The 23,707-nt window shown below is 40.9% G+C and overlaps 1 protein-coding gene across 3 annotated transcripts in view; it reads left to right on the top strand.

The window, feature by feature from the left end:
• LOC150087601 (ras GTPase-activating protein nGAP-like) overlaps positions 1–23,707 on the top strand; it is a 604,257-nt gene that overhangs the window by 496,874 nt on the left and 83,676 nt on the right. The gene's annotated exons all lie outside the window — the stretch shown is intronic.

The raw sequence follows: 23,707 nt of genomic DNA, 5'->3' as shown, positions 1-23,707 counted from the left end.
TCTCGAATTTAAAAGTATACTATTTATGCACAACATTTGCTCAGGAATTGTCTGCAGTAGATGGTGAGAAAAATTTTACGTTGAGACTTTTTGAAATCTTACAATATTTACCACGCCATCTTAAACATTAATAAGGCCTGGGCAGAAATTACTAAAAGTTGTTTAAATGGCACATGGAAGAAAATATGCCCACGGCATGTAAAAGTCTTCGAAGGGTTTGAAAAAGACAAATCATATGAAGAGGTTACAGATAAGGTTGTAAAGGTTGCACAGCTACTTCAGTTGGAGGTTGATGTCAAAGACATGGAGGAGGAGTCAATAGAGGAAGAAGAGAAGGAATTATCTAACGAAGAACTTATTGACTCGTAAGTAGCAATAGTGAAAGAAGAAAATGCTGACAAAGCTCAAGATGAACCAAATGAGGAGCCGAGATGCTTCATCACCAGAGAGATGGCAATGGCATTTTGTGAAATTGCATCGACAATGGTGAGGTTTGAGAAGATGAATCTTGACAGCAAACGATTCTTAAAAGTTAATAGAAGGGTGAATGATATGCTTGCTTGCTACAAAGAAATCTATGATGAAAATAAAAAAGTCACCATCCAGCCATCCATAAATATGTTCTTTCGTAAGGTTCAGCGGCCGACCCCTTCTAAATCTCCACAGCCCTCAACCTCCGCAGTGGCGTACTTATCAGCTAAAGATGTTGATTCTGGCAACAGTGCTCAAGAGGTAAACTTACTGATATTATACCTGTCTCCTTTATTTTTTTGTAATTTTATAATTTTTAAATTTTTTAAATTGCACACTTTTGTAATTTTTTCTGCGCACGAGATAAAAAATTGAATAAATACAATAAATAATTATATTCATATTTTTGCTGAACATTTCCTTTTTGATTCAATCAATTCAGTGAGTACTGCACAAGAATGGGTAAAATTCCAACTTATGTAGAGTTCTGTGGAATGCAACCCTTACGTTAATTGGGGAATGACTGTATAGTGCATACGTACAGGTTTTTGAAAGTGGGATCAAATCCCAGTAAGAAATTTTTTTCAAAGAATTAAAAAAAAAAATCAAAGGGAAGATATTATGAATAAATGAAAACATTTATTTCAAAAGTATATGAGGGAAGGATATACACAGGAATTACAATCTACTCACAGGTGCATATATATTTTTTTCTCCTACTGGAAAATCTTGACGTTTTGGGAAACTTGATATTTAGTAGTAGTATCTGCTGTTTTGGAATACCAGATTAATTTCTGTATGAGAACATTTTTAACATTTCTTGTGTATTATTTTATTTTAATTTTTCGTTCTGTTTTTCATAAATTTTTTGTTCTGCCGTTCACATTTCTATTTAATTTTTCATTAGAGTTTGCTATGTGGGAGTAATCATTGAAGTCTGTAGTGATCACTGAAGAAAATGACTGACAAATGAATTAGCACAAAAAAGAAAGCATAGGTAATGCTTTCTTTCTTGCACTACTTCATTTGTTTAGTGGTTTGAATAATACATAGAAATGTAGTCTTTGAACAGTTGAGGTTACTGAAATGCCATGGTCCTTGGTTGTTTTGACTACTGGTACTCAAAACAACCAAACAGCCTTGTAGTAGCTGATGAGATGGGGACCTGTAAGTTGTATTCAATCATTTAATCTGCAATTTGGCCCAGACACGATAGGAGGGAGTATATGATGTGAGAGCCTTGTCGATCAATTTGGCCCCGGAAAGATTGTGCAAGGCTCAAGGAGTAGAATTTTTCTCAGCCTGGTCTATGCTTGTTAACAGGAGAGACTGCTTCTACAGGGATGGGATACACTTAAATAGAAAGGGTGCAAGAATATTTGCTGATGCTATTGAGGCAGAGTTAGGTGGGTCGGAAAACTGCTAGCTTGGGGGGATACACGGACAAATAAATTAACAGCACCCGCTGACAGAGGTGAAAGCGATTCTTTCACTGCTTATATTGAAATGCAATTGAGCAGCAGCATGGAAAGCAAGGAATTGGGGAATTCCAGGAGTGCTGGGAGTCATAGTGGAACAAGTAAATACATGGGCTGTGTGTTAGGGTAACTAAGAGTAGAAACAGGTGTATGAATACTTTTGTGTATACCAATGCTAGGAGTATAGTTAATAAATTTGATGAGCTTAAAGTTGTTGTTGTTTGGTTTTTAGGAGCATTAGCAGCTAAGGCCATATTGCTCCGGAGATATGCAGTGGTCATTCCCTGACATTTCCGCATCCTCCATATTTGGTGATCCTGGGCTCAAACTCCGGTCTAATCAAGAAGCGTGTGCTATGCACTGCTGCTCCAGCCCACCTGGCTACGGAGGTGCAGAGCTTGAAGTGCTAGTCAAGACATCAAAGTCAGATATTGTTGGGATATCAGAGATGTGGTGTCATACAGACATAACCAGTGAAGAAGGGAGGAGGGGTTATGCTGTTAGTTAAGAAACATAAAATCTAATTAAGTGCACCCAATTGATGTTGTTGGACAATGCAATGTTGAGTCTGTTTGGTGTGACATAACATAAGCAATGGGAAAGGAAAAATGAGAGTAGGTGTGTGCTGTAGGCCTATTGAATCTGAGTATAATGAGCAATTGTGCAGAGAAATAGAGTAGGTCAGTAAATCAGTGTATCTTATAATGGGGAATTTTAATTTTCCAGAGATTGTCTGGAATTCGTGGGTTGGTCACTCACACATTAGCAAGGCTTTTGGGGATTTATTGGATGATTGTTTTCTACAACGGTATGTTCAGGAGGCAACTACAGGGAGTAATACTCTTGATCTGATTATCAGTAGTGATTCTTCGTGCATTAATAATCTGCAGATAATGAACCACTAGGTGGCAGTGATCACAGTGTGCTGAAGTGGAATTTACTCAAAGAGGTAACTACTATCAGGGGTAAAGGGAAGGGGTTTTTGCTTTTGTAAAGGTGACTACGGTGGTCTGAGACAGTATTTAAATTCTATACAGTGGGACCAACTGATGATGTTACCAACAGAAAATTCAAAATGGGATGCATTCAACAAAATAATCTTTGATACTACTAGGCTTTTCATACAAACTAAGAAATATTGTTCAAGATTTAGGCCTAAATGGAAGTCAGATAAACTAATTAGACATGTGGCATTGAAGAAAATGCATGGGACACATATAAATTAATAAGTGACACAGAAGCATATGATTGATATAAGCTGCTCTGAACCAAGTCACAACGGAATTTAGGCAGGCAAAGGCAGATTATGAGAAAACTCTGCCAAAGGATGCAAAGAAAAACAGCAAAGAGTTCTTTACTTATATAAACTCTAGAAGGAACAGGATGAATCAGATTGGTTCACTTGATATCGATGGTTCAACTGTTGATGATCCTGCTCAGGATCATCAATAGTTGAACATTAACCAGATAACAAACTAAGTGAACATTTTGCATCTACATTCGCCTATGAGGAGTTATGTAGGGAGGGAAATGCCAGAGGTGTATTAAACTGTGGCAGTAAGCTTGTTTGTTTGTTTGTTATTTGGTTTTTAGGAGCATTAGCAACTAAGGCCATATTGCTCCGGGATATGCGGTGGTCATTCCCTGACCTTTCCGCATCCTCCGCATTTGGTGGTGACGGGCTCGAACCCCGGTCTAATCAAGAAACGTGTGCTATGCACTGCTGCTCCTTCCCACCTGGCTACGGAGTCACCTGGCAGTAAGCTAGATAATCTTGTAATGGCTGAGAGTAAAGTGGAGGAGAAATTAGAATTAGCATTAGTAGAGGCATATGATGCAAGAAACCCAGCTTATGCAGCATCAGCCAAAAAAAAAAAAAAACACGCTCCTATTTCGCCCCTTTGTTCGTTCCAAGTACCTGTCCAGCTCAGCCTTAAATTTATTTAGGCTATCAACTTCCACAACAAAGGTTGGAAGTCTGTTCCAACAACCAACCACCTGCTGGCTAAAGGCAAACATCTGCACACATCTATCCTACATCTGTCTTTTCTCAATTTGAATTTATGCCTTCTCAAATGATAATTCTGAGCAAGAGGAAGAATTCCATCAGCATTGAGCATGCTCAAACCATTCAAGGCTTTATACACCTCAAACAGATCACCTCGCTGGTGCCTAGTCTACAGACATAGTGGCATAGTGTTTTGTGAAAGGTGCCACCTGTGGTTTCCCACATCTGCACCATGGTACTTTGTGAAGAAGTACAGAATCTCTGTAGGTCATTTGTCTGGTTTCTGTCAGAGTAGTGTTATGTTTTGTTGTGTCTCTGGCTGTTTGGCCGCAGAGCCCCTAGTGGGACCCCACGTTGCCCGCCGCCACCACTGGGAGGTGAGCCAGGCTGCCCATTATACTCTGGCTGGCCTTTGCCAGGGTTGCCTGAGCTTCCTGACAAAGGTCAAGTGAAAAAAAAAAGGGGGGGGGGAGAGGAAACATAGAGCAGGAGTACGAGTTAGAAGGAACAGAAAGAGGGAAAAGGAGGACGGACTGAAGTTGAGGAGCAGTCCGCTCTTTGTGAGGTGAAAATAAGGGTCTGGAAGTGGGATTTAAAGTAGCAGGGGACAGGTGTCCCTGCATGATCACCAGAGGCCAATAGACTCTGTATCCCGCACTCAGAAATTCTCCAGAGTGCCACCAATCCCGCACCAGAACAGTGCCGGCTGATCCTACCTTATAAGGGGTTTGCAGCAGTATCCCGCACTCGATGAGTGCCAGCAGTCCTGCACCAGAATGGTACCAGCAGTGTTCCTACCCTTAAAGGATTAGCAAGTTGTCAAGGCAGTGTCCTCTAGCGGAGAAGGAGCTAACCCACACCAGTCTGATTCAGGCCTTGGGCAGCATGATCCAATGTTGTTCTCATTTCAGCAATCTTGGCTAACCTCAGTGCGAAGATTTCCTGCGCATACACAGTTAGTGCCCTGTACGTGTTTTCATCGAGCAATAGCGAGGAATCTTGGTTATGTGGATTCCTTTGAATTGCGGTAGCAAACTTGATTCTACTGTTGTCATAGGCAGGGCACTCATACATGAGATGCCCCAGGACTCTTCTTCTCCACAATGGCACTGCGGGTCTCTTTCAATCCCCAGAGCTGTGAGTTTCTGACGGAAGGGGCCGTGTCCAGTGATAATAAACGTCATGTGCAGACCAGGTGAGAACCAGGGAGGGGGCTCTGGGTGAGTATGGTTTATAGTTGGGAGGAATCGCCTCGCGATGTCTCCTTTCTGCGTGGTTTCAGCTCTGTTGCCATATCACTTGTAGGTGTTGGGTGATTCTCCTCTTCTCTATCTTGGGGTCATTTGCAAGATCCAGCTGGAGATTAACTATTTCAGCTGGTGTTCCTTTCCTAAGGTGGTAATATAGGCCTCGCCTGACTACTTCTAGGTAGAGTGGCTGACAACCTGTTAGAACTTGCAAGGCAGGGGTGCTAACAGTGCGGCACGCCCTACTAATTGATAGCAGCATGAACCTTTGAATTGTATCCAGCTTCTGTTTGTTTTTTGTTAGTGTAGCTTGTCTATACTAACCAGGTGGAGGCACCGTAGCAAACAATCGGGACGTATACTGCTTTGTATATGAGGGTCAGAGCTTTGTGCTTCAGGCCCTAGTCGGCTCTGCTCACACTCCCGATCATGGCGGCATACTTCCGGATTTTGGTGGCTAGATATTTCCGGTGGTTATGAAAAGTAAGACCCGAGTCAATGTAAATACCTAAGTATTTAACCTCTGTGTACAGTCGGATGGGGGTGAAGTTTAATTTCAATGTAGGTGGTCTTCTAATTTGTAGTCTGCCCTTGAGGAGAATGGATTTTGTTTTTTCTGCCGAGATGGTAAGGTTGTGCAAGGCTGCCCAGTTCTGGAGCTTCACAAGCGCCGCATTTGCAATAATTTCCAAGGACGACCTAGTGTCCGCACGCACCAACAGGACAAGATCGTCCGCAAAGGCCAAGGGCTCAGCCCCCCCCAAGGTCCAAGCCCAGGAACTCGTCCAAGACAATAGACCAGAGGAACGGGCCAAGCACAGAGCCCTGCGGACATCCCCAGTGGATGAATCTGGTAACTGTCTGATATTTGTTAGTAACTCGTACTTTTCTGTTGGTTAGATAAGACTTCAAACTGTTATATAGATTTTTAGAAACATTTGATTGCCAAAGTCTCCGAAGAACCCTGGGCCACCACAGGCGTTCGAAAGCTCCAGCAAAGTCCACCAATATAGCAAGAGAGTACTTGAAAGCGGAGTGCTTTGCTTGGGTGATTAGATTGTTGATAGCATCTTCAGTGCTGCAGCCTGTTTTAAAGCCATATTGTTTTTCTGAGGAGAGTTGGTGTTCCTCGTAGCAGGCAGAAAGTCGAAACAAGAGTAGACGCTCCAGTAGTTTGGCCATCACGGAGAGTAAGGCAATCGGGTGATATGAGGCTGGGTTCTGTGGTGACTTGTCCGAGTTTTTCAGAATTAGTTTTAAGGTTGCAGTCTTCCATGAAGCTGGGAAGGTGCCCTCTGCCAGGCACTTATTCTGTAAGCTTAGAAGTATAGCTGGGCAGGCCTCAGCGAATTTTTTGAGAACTTCTACCTCCAGCAGGTCTGCACCTGGTGTTTTTCCATCTTTCATCTTGTTAATTGCCAGGTCCATCTCAAAGCCGGTGAACGGAGGCTCCACCGTTGCTGTGTGGTATTTTAAATTCTGGTTGATAATTTCTTGTTGCTGTTGCATCAAGGGTGCCTCTTCAACAGGGTAAATGGTATCAAGAATGTTATTTATAGTGTCCTCCCAGGTATAGGTGGAAGTACCGTCTATTTTCAGTGTTGTATCAAGCACCTCACCACTTGGTAATTTATTAGTTACAATTTTGAAAACGATTCCCCAGGAGTTCTCATTTCCAGAGATAGACACCAGAGTTTGCCACGACTGCTTTTTGTTTTTGCAAATTTCTTTAGTATATTCATTTCTGACTGTGCGGTAAGCTTCCCTGGCTGCTGTAATCTCTTGGGAGGACATCGTCGCCCTTGCCCGCTGGAACATTTTCCTAGCATGGTGGACCCTTCTTCTTAGATCGTCTAGCTGGTGGTTCACCTAGGGACAGCATACCTGTAGGGCCTTCTGCGTGGGGCTTCTGATAGTAGCGGTAATGCTTTTCACACAGTCATCCGGAGTTAGTGTGTCAAAGAGTGGAATATCTTCAGGGAGTCTCGTTGACAGTTCAGTTCGAAAGCACTCCCAGTCAGCCTTCTTGACGTTATAATGTATCTCACATCTTTGGGGACTAGAGGGATACGATCCAGAGAGCGAACCGGGGAGAATGAAATCGCTCTGTGGTCCGACGTAGTCCAGGATTCTTGAACAGTCCATCTGGCGAGCTTGACAGCAATATCTGGAGTCGCCGCTGTAACGTCAATGTTGCTTTCCCAGAGGGGGCCGCTGTAGGTGTGGAGATGACCAGGGCGGTTTGCAACTTGAAGTCCTGTTGTGAGGAAGAAATCCTCGAGTCGTGCACCATTCCTATGAGCAGACCTGTCAGGTGTGTGACTGTGCCAAAGCACAGATCGGCAGTTTGCATCCATGGCTAGCAGCAACCACCCCCCCAACCCGAAAGAAGTTGGAGAGCTGTCTGGATAGTTGAGATTGCTGGGGCAATATCTTCTCCAGGATGGGTATATAACGACAGCGGAGTTATAATTTGTGCGCAGGCACTGTTTGCAGTACAGAGTGGCGTTATCTTAGTGGTAGTGATATATAGATTTCTGACTATTATTGCAGCCCAAGGGTTCTCTGTTGTGCAATAAACTGTTTTGTACGTTGCAGGATACCGTGTAACCACTCCCGACCGGACATAGGGTTCTTAAAGTAAGACCACATCTATTTGATTTTCCTCTATTTTTACTTTTAGCTGGTCGGCTACCCCCCCCCCCTAGCTCTCTGTGCATTTTGTTGGACAGTTCTTATTTCTTTGTAGTTATTGGTTAAAGGGGCTCTATCCATAGTTGATTCTCATTTGGTACAGACTTTTAGCTTTTAAGGTATACTGGACAGTTTCCATCCCTGATTGAGTGCTGGTGGGGTGCCTTGGCCACCTTACAGTTGGCACAGGTTGGTGGTTGGTCTTTTGCTGGGCAGTCCCTGTATCCATGCCCTTTTTTGGGCACAGTGACCACACGTTGACTCTCGCTGGTTGCATGTGTGCGAAGTGTGGCCAAAGCGAAGACATTTATACCATTTGGGGACAGGAATATGTTCTTTAAATCTGTGGCTTCCCCAGCCAATGAAAATACGGCTCTGCATTCCTAGGATTTGCCACGCTCTAGTAGAGAGATGGATTACCCAGTTTACATTAGAGTGAGTTTTTGATTTAGTCTTGTATTTTGGAGTGACGTCATCTTCATCTGTGTTTTCATGTAAGTGCAGGCTGAGGTTTTTACTGTAAATTTCTTCTGCAAGTTCTTCAGGGGTGACGTCCTGATCTACGTCAAACACTACAATTGAAGGCCCCTTTTTCTTGGGAACTTCTGCCCTTAGTCCAAACTTGGTCATATTGGCATTTTTAAGGATAGTTTGTGCCTCCTCCCTGGCGTCTGTTTCTATGACCACACCTGGGTGCCTGGTCTTCCGGATACTCCTAATCTTGACAGTCTTCATTTTCTCCTTTAGATTAGCTGTCAGGGTCTCTTTGATGGCTTCACTAGTGTCAAGCTGTGCATCCTCTACCGGTTTAATCAAAACAATGTGCGATTCTGGCTTTTGTGTTGTCCTCTTGGTCTGGAAAATGTCAGGGTTGTTATGCGCAACAGGTGCGGCATTTCTCAAAGCCTTTGCAAAGGTTGGGGGGCATTGTTGCATTTTATTTCCTCTTTCCTGTGAAAGAACTTCCAGTTTGGATTGTAGTCGTTCATGTTCAATATGGAGATTTAGGATTACCGTCTCCATTTCGCTGAAGATGGTGAGAATGTCAGTGCGGAAAGCAGCAGTGACTCTGTTGGATTTCTTGCCCAAATATTCATCGTGTCCCTCTAAGAGCAATGACTTGGTCCACAGGGGTTCCTGATAGTGGGGGAACCTGAGCAAGGGGAGAGGCTCGGGTATTATTATCCTTGTGGTCGGAATCACTTGTCGATCATTTTCTCCGTTGTCTGGATTTTCCTTTGCTGGTTGCGAGTCTGTCGCAGATTTTCTTCTACACCTCTTCTTTAGTTTTAATTTTGAAGATTTGGTTGTCTCTTCATTTGTAACCAGCGCTTCATTTTGCCGGTCAATAACCTCGATATCTGTGTCACACATAGTGAAGTGTGGGAATTTTTGGGGTGGGGCAGTCAGTTGACAATTCTGAAGTCTAAGTGCAAGTTGGTAGAGTTTGAGGGAGAACAATAGCGTTTAAGTCGGACAAGCGCGTTGCAATGCAATGGGGTAAAAACAGGTGGTCGCGGGTGGAAAATTATTTCCGAAGGCAGTATAGTGCGACCAAGGCTTAGGCCGCAAGCAGTAAAAGCAGCATGACAGACACTGTAATTTGCAAAATTTAAGCCTTTCTTCGTAAGAGCAACCCTTTGTTCCATTCACTAATCGTGTTGCCCTTATCTGTACTCGCGCCAACAGCTCTACATCCTTCTTAAAATGAGGTCTCCAGACCTGTATACAGTACTCAAGGTGTGGCCTGACCATTGCCTTATATAAGGGGGTAATCATCTTCTTATCCCTGCTAGAAAAATTCCTGTATATCATTGACAAGACACTATGAGCTACTCTTGCACCGTCTGCACTGCTCATAAAACTTCATATCTGCCTGCACAATTACCTCCAGGTCCTCTTCATTCTCTACCACTGTCAATGTAATACCACACAGTTGATACATCACTGTAGGGTTGCTGCTTCCCATATGTAGTACTTTGCATTTGTCAATGTTAAACTTCATTTGTCACCTCTCAATCCACCTGCTGAACTTTTCTAGATCCTGTTGCAGCAGCATACTGTCATTAGTGTCCTTAACAACCCTGCCAACCTTTTTATCATCTGCAAACTTGGACATTAAGCTTGATATACCATCATCAATATCATTTATAAATACAGAAAACAACAATGGACCCAATACTTAACCCTCAGGGACTCCACTAATAACATTAGTCTAAGAGCAGTGTCCATTGGTTACCACTCTCTGTCTTCTCCCACTCAACCATCCCATTATCCATAGCAGAAATTTGCCTCCAATGCTACACTGCTGCAATTTTATGCAGCAGTCTTCCATGGGCCACAGTATCAAAAGCCTCTCTAAGATCCAAATATATGATATCAGAGTTATTCCATGCATCCAGTTCCTTTGTGACCACATCATAGTATCCAATCAAATTGGGCAGGCAAGACTTTCCCTTAACAAAACCATGCTGTGTCCAAGCTATAACTGATGATCCTCCAGTGCCTCCATTAATTTTCCCGGAACAGAAGTTAAACTAACAGGTCTATAATTACTTGTGTTGTCCTTTGATCCTCCTTTGTGAATTGCGGTCACATTTGCACATCTCCAGCCCATGGGTACCCCCTGAATCCAAAGAAGCTCTCATAAGGGTGCCTCCATAGCCAGGTGGGAAGGAGCAGCAGTGCGTAGCACACACTTCTTGATTAGACCAGGGTTCGAGCCTGTCACTGCCAAATACGGAGGATGCGGAAAGGTCAGAGAATGACCACCGCATATTCCCGGAGCAATATGGCCTTAGTTGCTAATGCTCCTAAAAACCAAATAACAAACAAACAACAACAGCTCTCATAATTATGGCTAAGGGTTTGCTTACTCTCTGTGCTGCCTCCTTTAATATAACTGAATAGAATCTGTCCACCCCGGGTGCTTTTTTATGTTTATCTTCAATAATTTCTCCTCCACTTTCCTCTCAGTTATCACAAAATCATCCAGCTCACTGCCAGATTTTAACACACCTCTGGCATTCTCCTCCTTGAATGACTCCTCATGTGTGAATGTAGATGCAAAATACTCATTTAGTTTGTTAGCCACCTGAGCAGGATCATCAACAGTTGAACCATCAATATCCAGTGGACTAATCTGATTCATCCCTTTCCTTCTAGAGTCTACATAGGTAAAGAACTCTGTTATTTTTCTTTGCATCCTTTGATAAAGATTTCTCATAATCTGCCTTTGTCTGCCTAATCTCCTTTGTGACTTAGTTACAGACCAACTTGTATCTATCATAGGCTTCCATGTCACCCATTAATTTATATGTATCCCATGCAATTTTATTCTCTGCCACATATCTCATTAGTTCATCTGATATCCCTTTAGGACTAAACTTTAAACAATATTTCTTAGTTGGTATATAAGGCCTAATAGCTTCCAAGATAAATTCTTTGAATGCTTCCCATTTTGAATTTGCTGTTGGTAACATCATCAGTTGGACCCACTGAATAGAATTTAAATACTGTCTCAGACCACACTAGTCACCTTTACAAAAGCAAAAACCCCCTTTACCCCTGATGGTAGTTACCTCATTGAGTAAATCCAACTTCGGCACACTGATCACTGCAACCTAGTGGTTCCTTTATCTGCAGATTCTTAATGCATGAAGAATCACAACTGATAATCAGATCAAGAGTATTACTCCCTCTAGTTGCCTCCCAAACATGTTGATGTAGAAAACAATCATCCAATAAATCCACAAAAGCCTTGCTAGCGTGTGAGTGACCAGACCCCAAATTCCAGTCAATATCTGTGAAATAAAAATCCCCCTTTATAAGACTCTGTGATTTACAGGCCCACTCTATTTCACTGTATAGTTCCTTATTATACTCATCAGAGTCATTAGGCCTATAATACACACTCCTCCTCTCAATTTTGATCTCCCAATGCCTATGTCACACTGAACTGACTCTACACTACTCTGTTCAGCGATGTTGACTGACTCCACTTCCTTGGATTTTATGTTTTTCTTAACTAATAGTATAACCCCTCCTCCCTTTCTATACTGTCTATCTTTCCTGTACACATTGTACTCCCCAAATTCCAGTTCTGCATTCCTTATATCTGTGTTACACCACATCTCTGATATCCCAACAATATCTGCCTTTGATGTTCTGAGCAATAGTTCAAATTCATCAAATTTATTTACCAAACTCCTAGCATCGGTGTACATGCAAGTATACATGTACCTGTTCCTATTCTTAGTTACCCTAACACAACCCATGTGTTTACTTGTACCACAATGACTCTCAGCAGGCTTTGAATTACCCTGCATCTTGTTTTCCAGGCTGCTGCTCATTCCAATAGAAGAATTGTGGATGGAGTGGATGGAATCTATCCAGTTATATTAAAGAAGGCAGCAAAGGAAGTAAGGAAACCCTTAGCCATAATTATGACAGCTTCCTTGGACTCAGGGGGAGGTACTCATGGACTGGAAATGTGCAAATGTGACACAATCCACAAAGGAGGACAAAGGAAGACAAAGGTAATTACAGACCTGTTAGTTTAACTTCTGTTCCAGGGAAATTAATGGTGGCACTGGTTAACGAAGCAGTGCAGGATCATCTAGACATAACTTCAGTTATAGCTCGGACAGCATGGGTTTGTTAAGGGAAAGTCTTGTCTGACCAATTTGATTTGATACTATGATGTGGTCACAAAGGACCTGGATGCAAAGAATAATTTTGATATCATATATTTGGATCTTAGAAAGGCTTTTGATACTGTGGCACATGGAAGACTGCTGCACAAATAATCAATGGACACTGCTCTTCGTGGACTAAGGTTATTAGTTGAGTCCCCCAGGGTTCAGTGTTGGGTCCATTGTTTTCTGTATTCATTAATGATATTGATGATGGTATATCAGACTTAATGGGCCAAGTTTGCAGAAGATAGAAAGGTCGCCAGGGTTGTTAATGATAATAATGACAGTATGCTGCTGCAACAGGATCTAGAAAAGTTGAGTAGATGGGCTGAGAGGTGGCAGCTGAAGTTTAACCTTGAGATATGTAAAGTACTGCATATGGGAAGCAGAAACAGCAACTCTGTGGTACAACACGGACAGAGGTAGAAAGTGAAAAGGACCTGGGGGTAATCGTGCAGGCAGATATGAAGTTTTCTGAGCAGTGTAGACGGTCTGCAGGAGTAGCCTATGGTGCCTTGTCAATGATATACAGGAATTTTTCTAGCAGGGATAAGGAGGTGATTATCCCCTTTTATAAGGCAATGGTCAGGCCACATCTTAAGTACTGTGTACAGGTCTGGAGGCCTCATTTTAAGAAGGTTGTAGAGCTGTTGGAATGAGTACAGAGAAGGGCAACATATTATGTTATGTCTAATAACACGATTAGTGAATGGAACAAAGGGTTGCTCTTATGAAGAAAGGCTTAAGTTTTGCAAATTACAGTGTCTGGAGACTAGGCACCAGCGTGGTGATCTGTTAGAGGTGTATAAAGCATTGAATGGTGTGAGCATGCTTAATGCTGATGGGATTCTTCCTCTTGCTCAGAATAATTGCCTAGAAGGCATAATTTCAAATTGAGGAAAGAAAGTTATAAGATAGATGTGCTGAAGTTTGCCTTTAGCCAGCATGTGGTTAATTACTGGAACAAACTTCCATCTGACATTGTAGAGTGGATAACTTAAAGATTCAGGGCAGAAATAGACAAACATTTTGAGCAGGTGGATGAGTGAAATGAGAAGTAGGTGTGGTTTTTTTTTTTTTTGGCTCATGCTATAAAAGCTTTTTTTTCTTGCGTCATGTGCCCTAGCTAATGGTAATTTATCTTTTGGCATCTTAGTATATAAATCTAGAACCGTGAAAGCATGTGCCATGAAGAAGAATGTACAGTCATCTCAGCACACAGTGCGTACTTTCATAAGTTATTCCAAAAGTCATTTTTTTATTTCAGTGCAGTGTTGTGTTAAAGTACAAAAATAAATAAATATAATACTATGTGTTGAATATAATGGGAATGCTTATCACTAGAAATAACATTTAGGATTAAATAAATTAACCTGTGAATGTTGAAAGCAAGTTTCTTAAACAAATTGATTATGCAAAAATATTTTATATGTGAAATATTTCTTGAAGTCCAATAATAATGCTCTAGAATCCTGGAAATGAAGAATTTTCTGCCCTTGGATACTGACAAGTATTTAATATTTTTGCCATTTAATTTACCTAATTGTCACATTAAAGCATATTCTATAAGTAGCTATATATTGGGACTATATATTCTATATAGTCCCAATCATGCTGCTTAGTTTATTTTGAATTTAGTTAGAGATTTTGTAAGTTATAGAACTTTTGTACTGTTCAAAACTTGCCGCCGTTGTTACAGGGTGATCCAAAAGTCAGTAAACAATTAAAGAATCGATATTTCAGTGAATTTTTGACGTATGGTAACGAGATTAGCGCAGAAATTCATAGAATTAGATGGGTTTTCCCCCCGAAAGAATGTCAAAATTATTTCCAAATATGTCCACCAGGTGGCGCTTGATCTGCAACACCACAAAGCACTTCATTATAGTAAATGTTCAATATGGTGGCCTTTGCTGTTGAGCATTCCCTGAAGATGAGTAACGACATTATGGACAACATTTCTGGAAGTATCATTGATACTTGCCATCAATAGTCTTTTAGCATTGCCATTGTTGGGTAATCTCTGTAAACCCAGGACTTCAGGTAGCCCCATAACCAAAAATCGCAGAGTGTCAGGTCTGGAGACCTTGGTGGCCATTCATGCTGAAAATGACGGCTTATCACTCGATTCTCTCCAAATGCTGAGAGTTACAGTTGTTTCACAGGAGAAGCAATATAGGGGTGGTGCTCCATCCTGTATGAATGTCACAATCCAAAGCTTGCCTTTCCCCCAGGCTACGGGTAACACAGTTTTGTAACAGGTCAGCATAACTCTGACCTGTGACAGTAACAGTTTCAAAACCAGAGCTACTGATTTCCTGAAAGAAAAATGGCCCTATAACAAAAGAAGAGGCGAATCCATACCACACTGTTACTTTTGACATGCAATGGTGTTTCTGTGTAAGCTCGAGGGTTTTCTGTCGCCCAAATTCTTTGAGAGTGAAATGGGCTTCATCTGTCCACAAAACATTTGACAGCCAGTTGTCACATTCTTCAATCCATTGAAAGAACCATAACGAAATGCTTCCCGCTCTGCAAAATCAGGACACCTAAGTTCATGAAGGTGTTGAATTTTGTACGAATATCTATGGAGGACTACGCTTAGTGCTCTCCACACACTCCCATATGGGATGCCAGTTTGAAGTGAAACTTCACGAGAGCTTGCTTCTCCATGTGATGATGATGCCATTAGAGTATCCATGTCTTTCACAACTGCAGCCACAGTTGTAGCACATATTGATGGTCTTCCATTTCGTGGACGATCTTGTAATGAACCAGTTGTCTCAAATTTCTTAATCGTCTTTAGTCCTGCAACAGTGATTGGTCCTTTACCACATCGCTACCCTTCAGCTGACGCAAAGATGCAGTTGCTTGTTGTTGATATGGGGGTTTGATGGAGCATAAGCTACTTTGGCTATAATGCGCCTAAAGATGCAGTTGCAGATTCAGTGTTAAGGTAATAACATTTAACCAACAGTGTTTTATCCGGTAATGATAACATGACCGCTTAGCTTCTTTTCTTTTTCTTTCCAAAATGTTCACTAAACTGCTTAGCTGTTGTTCTTGCAGTGCCTTTATAGCAGACACTTGCGCGATGTCATTCATGGTACAGTGCCACCTGGTGGACATATCTGAAACTAATTTTGGCATCCTTTCGGGAAAAAAAACCCACGTAATTCTATGCATTTCTGCACTAATCTTGTTACCATACGTCAAAAACTCCCTGAAATACAGAGTCTGTAATTGTTTACTGACTTTTTGATCACCCTGTATATCAGATTGTTACAGTATAATGTGACATATATTTCAAACTTGGTGGCATAAGGTATAACATAAAACTAGATAGTGTAATACATAGCACTGCATTTAGGAATCTGTTAGCTTAGTATAGTATTGTCAATTAATCAATTAAATTTATAAATTTTCATTGTTAATCAATTAAATTGTATTTAAATGGAAATCATGCTCCAGATCAGAGCAGCAAAGCAATGGGCACAAAGTAGTGGGAGTGCTGTGGCTTGGGGGAGAACCAAGGCACAGCACTCCTGGGACGAGAAAGGGGACAATTCTCCAAAACATCACAGTCTAAAAAAAATGTACAACTTATGAAATGTTTGCTGACCTTTCTGGAACAGGAAATGATCTAGCCAAAGAGGGTGCCTTTGTGTGTGTGCTAGGTGCAGAGAGTGTGAAGAAAAAAAACTGCAGCCATTATCAGTCCACTGCAGGATGGAAGCCTCCTCCTCAACGATTCACGTTGAGGGAAATGGACCATAATCTGCCATGCTAGTCCAGTGCAGGTTAGCAGATCGACTGTATTTAGCATTCAGGAGCTTGAACCCCGGTCTATTCAACGAGCGTGTGCTACTGCACTCTCGCTCCTGACCACTCGACTATGGAAGCCTTTGTGAAGAAATGCGAAAAAGTGTGAAGAAATTAGGGACCTACTCAGCAATCTGATTCAGGCTATGAGAGTTTGAGGATTAGGGTAGATGCCCTCGAAGGAATTAAAATGGGGGCCCATCAAGCTCTCAGTTGCTCAACTCAGTGCCAGAGTTCACTCTTGTGCATCAAGAAATACAATGGCAATCTTCAAGGGAATGTGCTGGACCCACAGGAGCTAGTTATTGTTGGCTCAATTATCAAGAAATGAGAAATAAGTTGTGCAAAAAGATAGGTGGAACAGGTCTAGGGTATGCCTGTCATAGCCTAGTCCTGTTCCAGGGGCAAAAGTTTCTGACGCTAGAGATCAGATATCAACTTTTAACAGCATAAAAAAGTGATATTGTTGTACACTTTGGCACAAATTACATTAGGAGATCTGCAGACTTATGTAACAAGTACAAGGTAATGTTGAAAACAGTTGCGAGTTAGGATTAAATTTGAAAGTTTCTGCAATTCTGATCAGACACGATAGGAGTGAGTATATGATGAGGACCTTGTCAGTCAATTCATGCAAGTCTCCTGAGGAAGAATGTTTCTCAGCATGGCCTGTGCTTGTTAACAGGAGAGACTGCTTCTACAGGAATGGGATACGCTTAAATAGAAAGGGTGCAAAAATATTTGAAGATGCTTTCAAGGCAGTGTTAGATGGGTCGGAAAACTGATAACTTGGAGGGACTCGCAGGCTGATAGATTAACAGTGGCCGTAGGGAGAGGTGAAAGTTACTCTTGTGCTGCTTCTATTGGAATGAGCAGCAGCCTGGAAAGCAAGTTGCTAGGGAGTTCAAGAACTGCTGGGAGTCATTTTGGAACCATTAAATAGATGGGTTGTGTTAGGGTAACTAAGAATAAGAACAGGTGCATGTATACTTGCGTGTACACCAATGCTAGGAGTATAGTAAATAAATTTGATGAATTTGAGGTGCTGTCAAGACACAACCAAAGCAGATATCATTGGATTATATCAGAGATGTGGTGTCACACAGATATAAGGAATGCGCAATTTGAATTTGGGGAGTACAATTTTACAGTAAGAATAGACAGGATAGCAAGGGAGGAGGGTTATGCTGTTAGTTAATATCTATATAATATTGGTGTAGATACACCAAAGATAACTCTTAAGAAACTATGGTGGTAATGTGGGAAGCATCATTTGCTCTGTATCTCATATTGTGCTCTTCCTTCACGAGTTGCCATGGTATTGCACAACCTTGAATAAGTAACGCTTCACTAATAGAGAAGACTGTTGTTACTTATTCTCAGTGAGTACCACGACCCAGACGGAACCGTTTCAAAGCTATTGGCCTATCATCGGTGGGTGGGCAGGTACCCTGGTATTGCAGTCATGACAACCCAGTTGTGAAGGTAATCACAGCTGTTAGTTAAGAAACAAAATCTAAGGCAATGCATCCAGTTGACATGGGTGGACAGACAATGTGGAGTCAGTTTGGTGTGACACTGGAAAGCAAAAATGAAGGTAGGAGCATGTTATAGGCCTACTGACAATGATGAGTACAAAGAACAACTGTACAAAAAATAGAGTGGATCAGTAAATCAGAATGTCTTATAATGGGGGATTTTAACATCCCACAGCTTGACTCTTAAATAGAGAGATTATTTGTCTTTGTGCATGCATGTAAAAGACCATGAATTGGAGATTAGCTATGGACTGCGAATTTTAATAGAATCCTCATGTAATTTAATTTCAATGGTTTCTGCAATTAATAGTCTCGTATAATTACGTTGGACACTACGTATTTTGGCTTCATTAAATAAAAATATATGATTTTCGTAAACGGCAGGAAAGACTAATTCCGACGCTGCTGAACAAGAAGCACGAACTGAGGATGCATGCTGTTTTACTTGAACATTCAGCAGAAATCACGTTGAGACTTGGTAAGATGAGTCGCAATCACTGCAAGAAATGCATACCAGGCCATTTATTTGTTCAGTATAGCATGCTATTGCTGGTTGGTGTAGTTTTTTGTATCTTATCCTTAGCTTGTACTCTAATTCGGTTTATTAGAAAGAGGTTAACCCCTGTTTAAGAATTTGCTGGTTAATATCAATATTTCTGAGTCTAAAGCAGATTCCATCACTGAATATTTATAGCCATTGAGAAAATTGATTAAAGATAATAGCCTTTTGTAAGTGAACTGGTGATAGCTGTTATAATGCTGAAGCATATCGGTGTTTGTTAGTTTACAATAGATGTTAAATTGAATTTTATTTGCATCCCGAGTAAGCATGAAATTTAGAAAATTTAATGACTTACTATCTGTATTTTCCCTTTGTAGTGTAAAATTAAGTCTAGGATGAATATTATTAAATGAATGTAAAATGTCTTGAATAGTGCTATTATCAGTTATAACCAGAACACCGTCAAAATACCTTCAATAATATGTGATATAGGGTAGAAACGGCATCAAATGTATATGCTCAAACATTTAGAGATAGATCACTGATATTAAGCCACTTAGACTCAATCCCATTGGCAAACCAAAAATGTTTGTATACTTTGTCTCGAAAGGTGATATAGTTGGTTCAACTAAGAGTTTAATTAAATGAAAAATTTCTTAATAGGAAGCTTCGTATAATTAATTGCTATAGCATTATTTAACATATCCCAAAGAATATCTAACATATATTCAAATTTCCATTCATATCATTATCATCATCAGGCATTTTCAATCCACTGCAGGATGAAGGCCTCTCCAGCAATTTTACAGTTCCTTCTGTTTTGAGCACTGGCCATCCATTTACTACCCACAAACTCATGAATTTCATCTATCCATCTCCGCCTTTGTCTTCCAGGTTTTCTTCTAGCTCCTCTTGGGTACCATTCTGTTATTTTCTTAGTCCATCTGTCATCATGTCTTCGAGCCATGTGTCCTGCCCAAGACCATTTTAGTTCTTTAGTTTTGATAAGAATGTCCTTTACTTGAGTTTGCTGCGTAATCCATGTGTTTCTCTTCTTATCTAACAGTCTGATTCCCAATATAATTCGTTCCATTCTTCACTGTGTAGTTCTCAGCTTCTTCTCCATTCTTTTGGTGAGTGTTCAAGTTTCACTTCCATAAGTCATGGTTGGGAGTATACATTGGTTCATTACTTTACGATTCAGACAAACTGGATTTTTGCTCTTCAATATGTGACTATATTTCCTGGATGCTATCCGTCCAAAATTTATTCTTCTCTTGACTTCCAGCCATTTATCATTATTACAGCTAATAACTTTTCCCAGATAAGTATATGACTCCACCTTTTCAATTACCGCTCCTTCAATCATAATTTTCCTTTCTGTGGCATACTTGTTCATCATTACTTTTGTTTTAGCCATATTCATCTTTAGTCCAAAATCCTTACTAACTGTGCATAACTGATTAAGATTTTCCTCTAATTCTTTGGGATCATGGCTTATGACCACAATGTCATCTGCAAATCGTAAATGGTTTAGGTACTCTCTGTTCACATTGACTCCTTTCTGCGACCAGTCTAATCTTCTGAAAGCTTCCTCAAGGGCAGCAGTAAACAGCTTCAGAGATATTGTATCTCCTTGTCGAACTCCTTTCTCGATTTTAAATTTCATACTGTTTTTGTCTAGTCTAATAAAGGAGGTAGCACTCTCATATATTTTCTTCAAAATCATAATCTGTGGGGTATCTATGCCTTGTCTTTCCAGTGCCCGAAACATTGCCTTATTCTGTATAGTGTCAAATGCCTTTTCATAATCCACAAATGCCAGGCATAATGGTTTTATATTCATTTACTTTCTCCATTAGCTGTGATATTACGTGAAGGTGATCCATACTTGAGAATCCTGTCCTAAAGCCAGCTTGCTCTTTCAGTTGATTCTCATCAAGTATTCTTTTTAATCTGTTAGTAATGACCCTTGTGAACAACTTGTAGATGTGGGATAACAAGCTAATTGGTCTATAATTTCCAATTTATCTCCTTTCTTATGTAGCAAAACTATGATTGCATTATTCCACTGCTTAGGCATCACACCTTTTCTAATGCACTTTGTGAAGAGTCTTGCCAGTTTTTGTGTTATGTCTCTTCCTCCCAATTTTAACAACTCTACAGTAATTTCATCTTCCCCCAGGGCTTTCTGATTCTTCATTTTCTTCAATGCATGTTCTACCTCATCAGGAAGAATATTGGGTATGTCGTATGCGTTGCTACTTTGCAATCCATCTTCCCCACTGCTGGCATCATTCCCTTGCTCCTTGTATAATTCTCTATAGTAGTCTTCTGCTAAATGAATTATGCCTTCTCTGCTGCTTATAAGTACACCATTGCTATTCTTCAGTTTCAATATCATTTGTCTTTCTGTATTACTCCTCATGGCTGCTGATTTAAATCCTTTGTTTTCCTTTAATGCTTGTTCTACTTTTCTTGTATTAAATCTTCTTATGTCCTCTCTAAGTCTCTTTCTAATGGCTTTGCATAACTCAGTATACTCAATTTTTTCCTTGTTAGTATTTATCTTGCTCTTCATTTTTCACCTTCGGTTCATCATATCAAATGTTTCTTGACTAATTTTTTCTTCTTTGGATTTCTTTTTCCCTATAGGTTTCTTGGGCTTTATCACTTTCAGAAAGTTGTAATATTCCTCGTCGATATCTTGGTCCTGATCAGTCTGCAAAAGCTCAAACTTGTTAGCATTAGCATTAGCATTAGCAGAGGCATATGATGCAAGAAAGCAAGCTTATTCAGCATCAGCCAAAAAAAACAAAAAAAAAAAAAAAAACCCACTCCCATTTCACCCCTCCGTTCGTTCGAAATACCTGTCCAGTTGAGCTTTAAATTTGTTTAGGCTATCAACTTCAACAACCAGTGATGGAAGTCGGTTCCACCAACCAACCACCCGCTGGCCAAAGGCAAATTTCCGCACATCTATCCGACATCCGTCCTTCCTCAATTTGAATTTATGCCCTCTGAGGTGATTATTCTGAGAAAGATGAAGAATCCCATTGGCATTGAGCATGCTCAAACCATTCAAAGCCTTATACACCTCTATCAGATCACCTCGCCGGTGCCTAGTCTCCAGACTCTGTAATTTGCAAAACTTAAGCCTTTCTTCGTAAGAGCAACCCTTTGTTCCATTTACTAATCTTGTTGCCCTTCTCTGTACCCGTTCCAGCAGCTCTACATCCTTCTTGAAATGAGGCCTCCAGACCTGTATACAGTACTCAAGATGTGGCCTTACCATTGCCTTATACAATGGAATAATCACCTCCTTATCCCTGCTAGAAAAATTCCTGTATATCATTGACAAGACACCATGAGCTACTCTTGCAGCTCGTCTGCACTGCTCAGAGAACTTCATATCTGCCTGCACAATTACCCCCAGGTCCTTTTCATTCTCCACCACTGTCAGTGTAGTACCGCAGAGTTGATACGTTGCTCTGGGGTTACTGTTTCCCATATGCAGCACTTTACATTTGTCGATGTTAAACCTCATTTGCCACCTCTCAGCCCATCTGTTCAACCTGTCCAGATCCTGTTGCAGCAGCATAGCGTCAGTATTGTCCTTAACGACCCTGCCAACCTTTGTATCATCTGCAAACTTGGACATTAAACTTGATATCCCATCATCAATATCATTCATAAACACCGAAAACAACAACGGACCCAACACTGAACCTTGAGGAACTCCACTAATAACATTAGTCCACGTTGAGCAGTGTCCATTGATTACCACTCTCTGTCTTCTGCCACTCAACCATCCCCTTATCCATAGCAGCAATTTGCCTCCAATGCCACACTGCTCCAATTTGTGCAGCAGTCTTCCATGTGCAACAGTATCAAAAGCCTTTCTAAGATCCAAATATATAATATCAAAGTTATTCCCTGCATCCAGTTCTTTTGTGACTACATCATAGTATCCAATCAAATTGGTCAGGCAAGACCTGCCCTTAACAAAACCATGCTGCGTCTGAGCTATAACTGAATTCTTGTCTAGATGATCCTGCAGTGCTTCTTTAACCAGTGCCTCCATTAATTTACCTGGAACAGAAGTTAAACTAACAGGTCTATAATTACTTGTGTCAGCCTTTGAACCTCCTTTGTGAATTGGGGTCACATTTGCACATCTCCAGTCCATAGGTACCTCCCCTGAGTCCAAGGAAGCTCTCATAATTATGGCTAAGGGTTTGCTTACTTCCTTTGCTGCCTCCTTTAATATAACTGGATAGATCCCATCCACCCCAGGTGCCTTTTTTATGTTTATCCCCAACAATCTCTCCTCCACTTTCCTCTCAGTTATTACAAAATCATCCAGCTCACTGCCAATGTTTACTTTACCTACATCATTCTCCTTCCTGAATAACTCCTCATGCGTGAATGTAGATGCAAAATACTCGTTTAGATTGTTAGCCACCTGAGCAGGATCCTCAACTGTTGAACCATCAATATCCAGTGGACCAATCTGATTCATCCCTTTCCTTTTCGAGTTCAAGTATGTAAAGAACTCTTTTCTGTTTTTCTTTGCATCCTTTGCCAAGGATTTTTCATAGTCTGCCTTTGCCTGCCTAATCTCCTTTGTGACTTGGTTACAGACCAACTTATATCTATCATAGGCTTCCATGTCACCCATTAATTTGTATGTATCCCATGCATTTTTCTTCTCTGCCACATGTCTCATTAGTTCATCTGACAACCATTTAGGCCTAAACCTTGAACAATATTTCTTAGTTGGTATGTAAAGCCTGGTAGCCTCCAAGATTAGTTCCTTGAATGCTTCCCATTTTGAGTTTGCTGTTGGTAACATCATCAGTTGGTCCCACTGTATAGAATTTAAATACTGTCTCAGACCATCATAGTCGCCTTTACGAAAACAAAAACCCTTCCCTTTACCTCTGATGGTAGTTACCTCCTTGAGTAAATCCCACTTCAACACACTGTGATCACTGCCACCTAGTGGTTCATTTATCTGCAGGTTCTTAATGCATGAGGAATCACTACTGATAATCAGATCAAGAGTATTGCTCCCTCTCGTTGCCTCACGAACATGCTGATGTAGAAAACAATCATCCAATAAATCCACAAAAGCCTTGCTAGTGTGCGAGTGACCAACCCACAAATTCCAGTCAATATCTGGGAAATTAAAGTCCCCCATTATAAGACTCTCTGATTTACTGGCCCACTCTATTTCCCTGTACAATA

The sequence above is a fragment of the Mastigoproctus giganteus genome, chromosome 3 (genome assembly GCF_048544385.1).
Source record: "Mastigoproctus giganteus isolate SK-2022 chromosome 3, ASM4854438v1, whole genome shotgun sequence".
Classification (NCBI taxonomy): Eukaryota; Metazoa; Arthropoda; class Arachnida; order Uropygi; family Thelyphonidae; genus Mastigoproctus; species Mastigoproctus giganteus.
The sequence above is the reverse complement of the archived record's forward strand: the minus strand, read 5'-3'. Positions and strand labels throughout refer to the sequence as shown.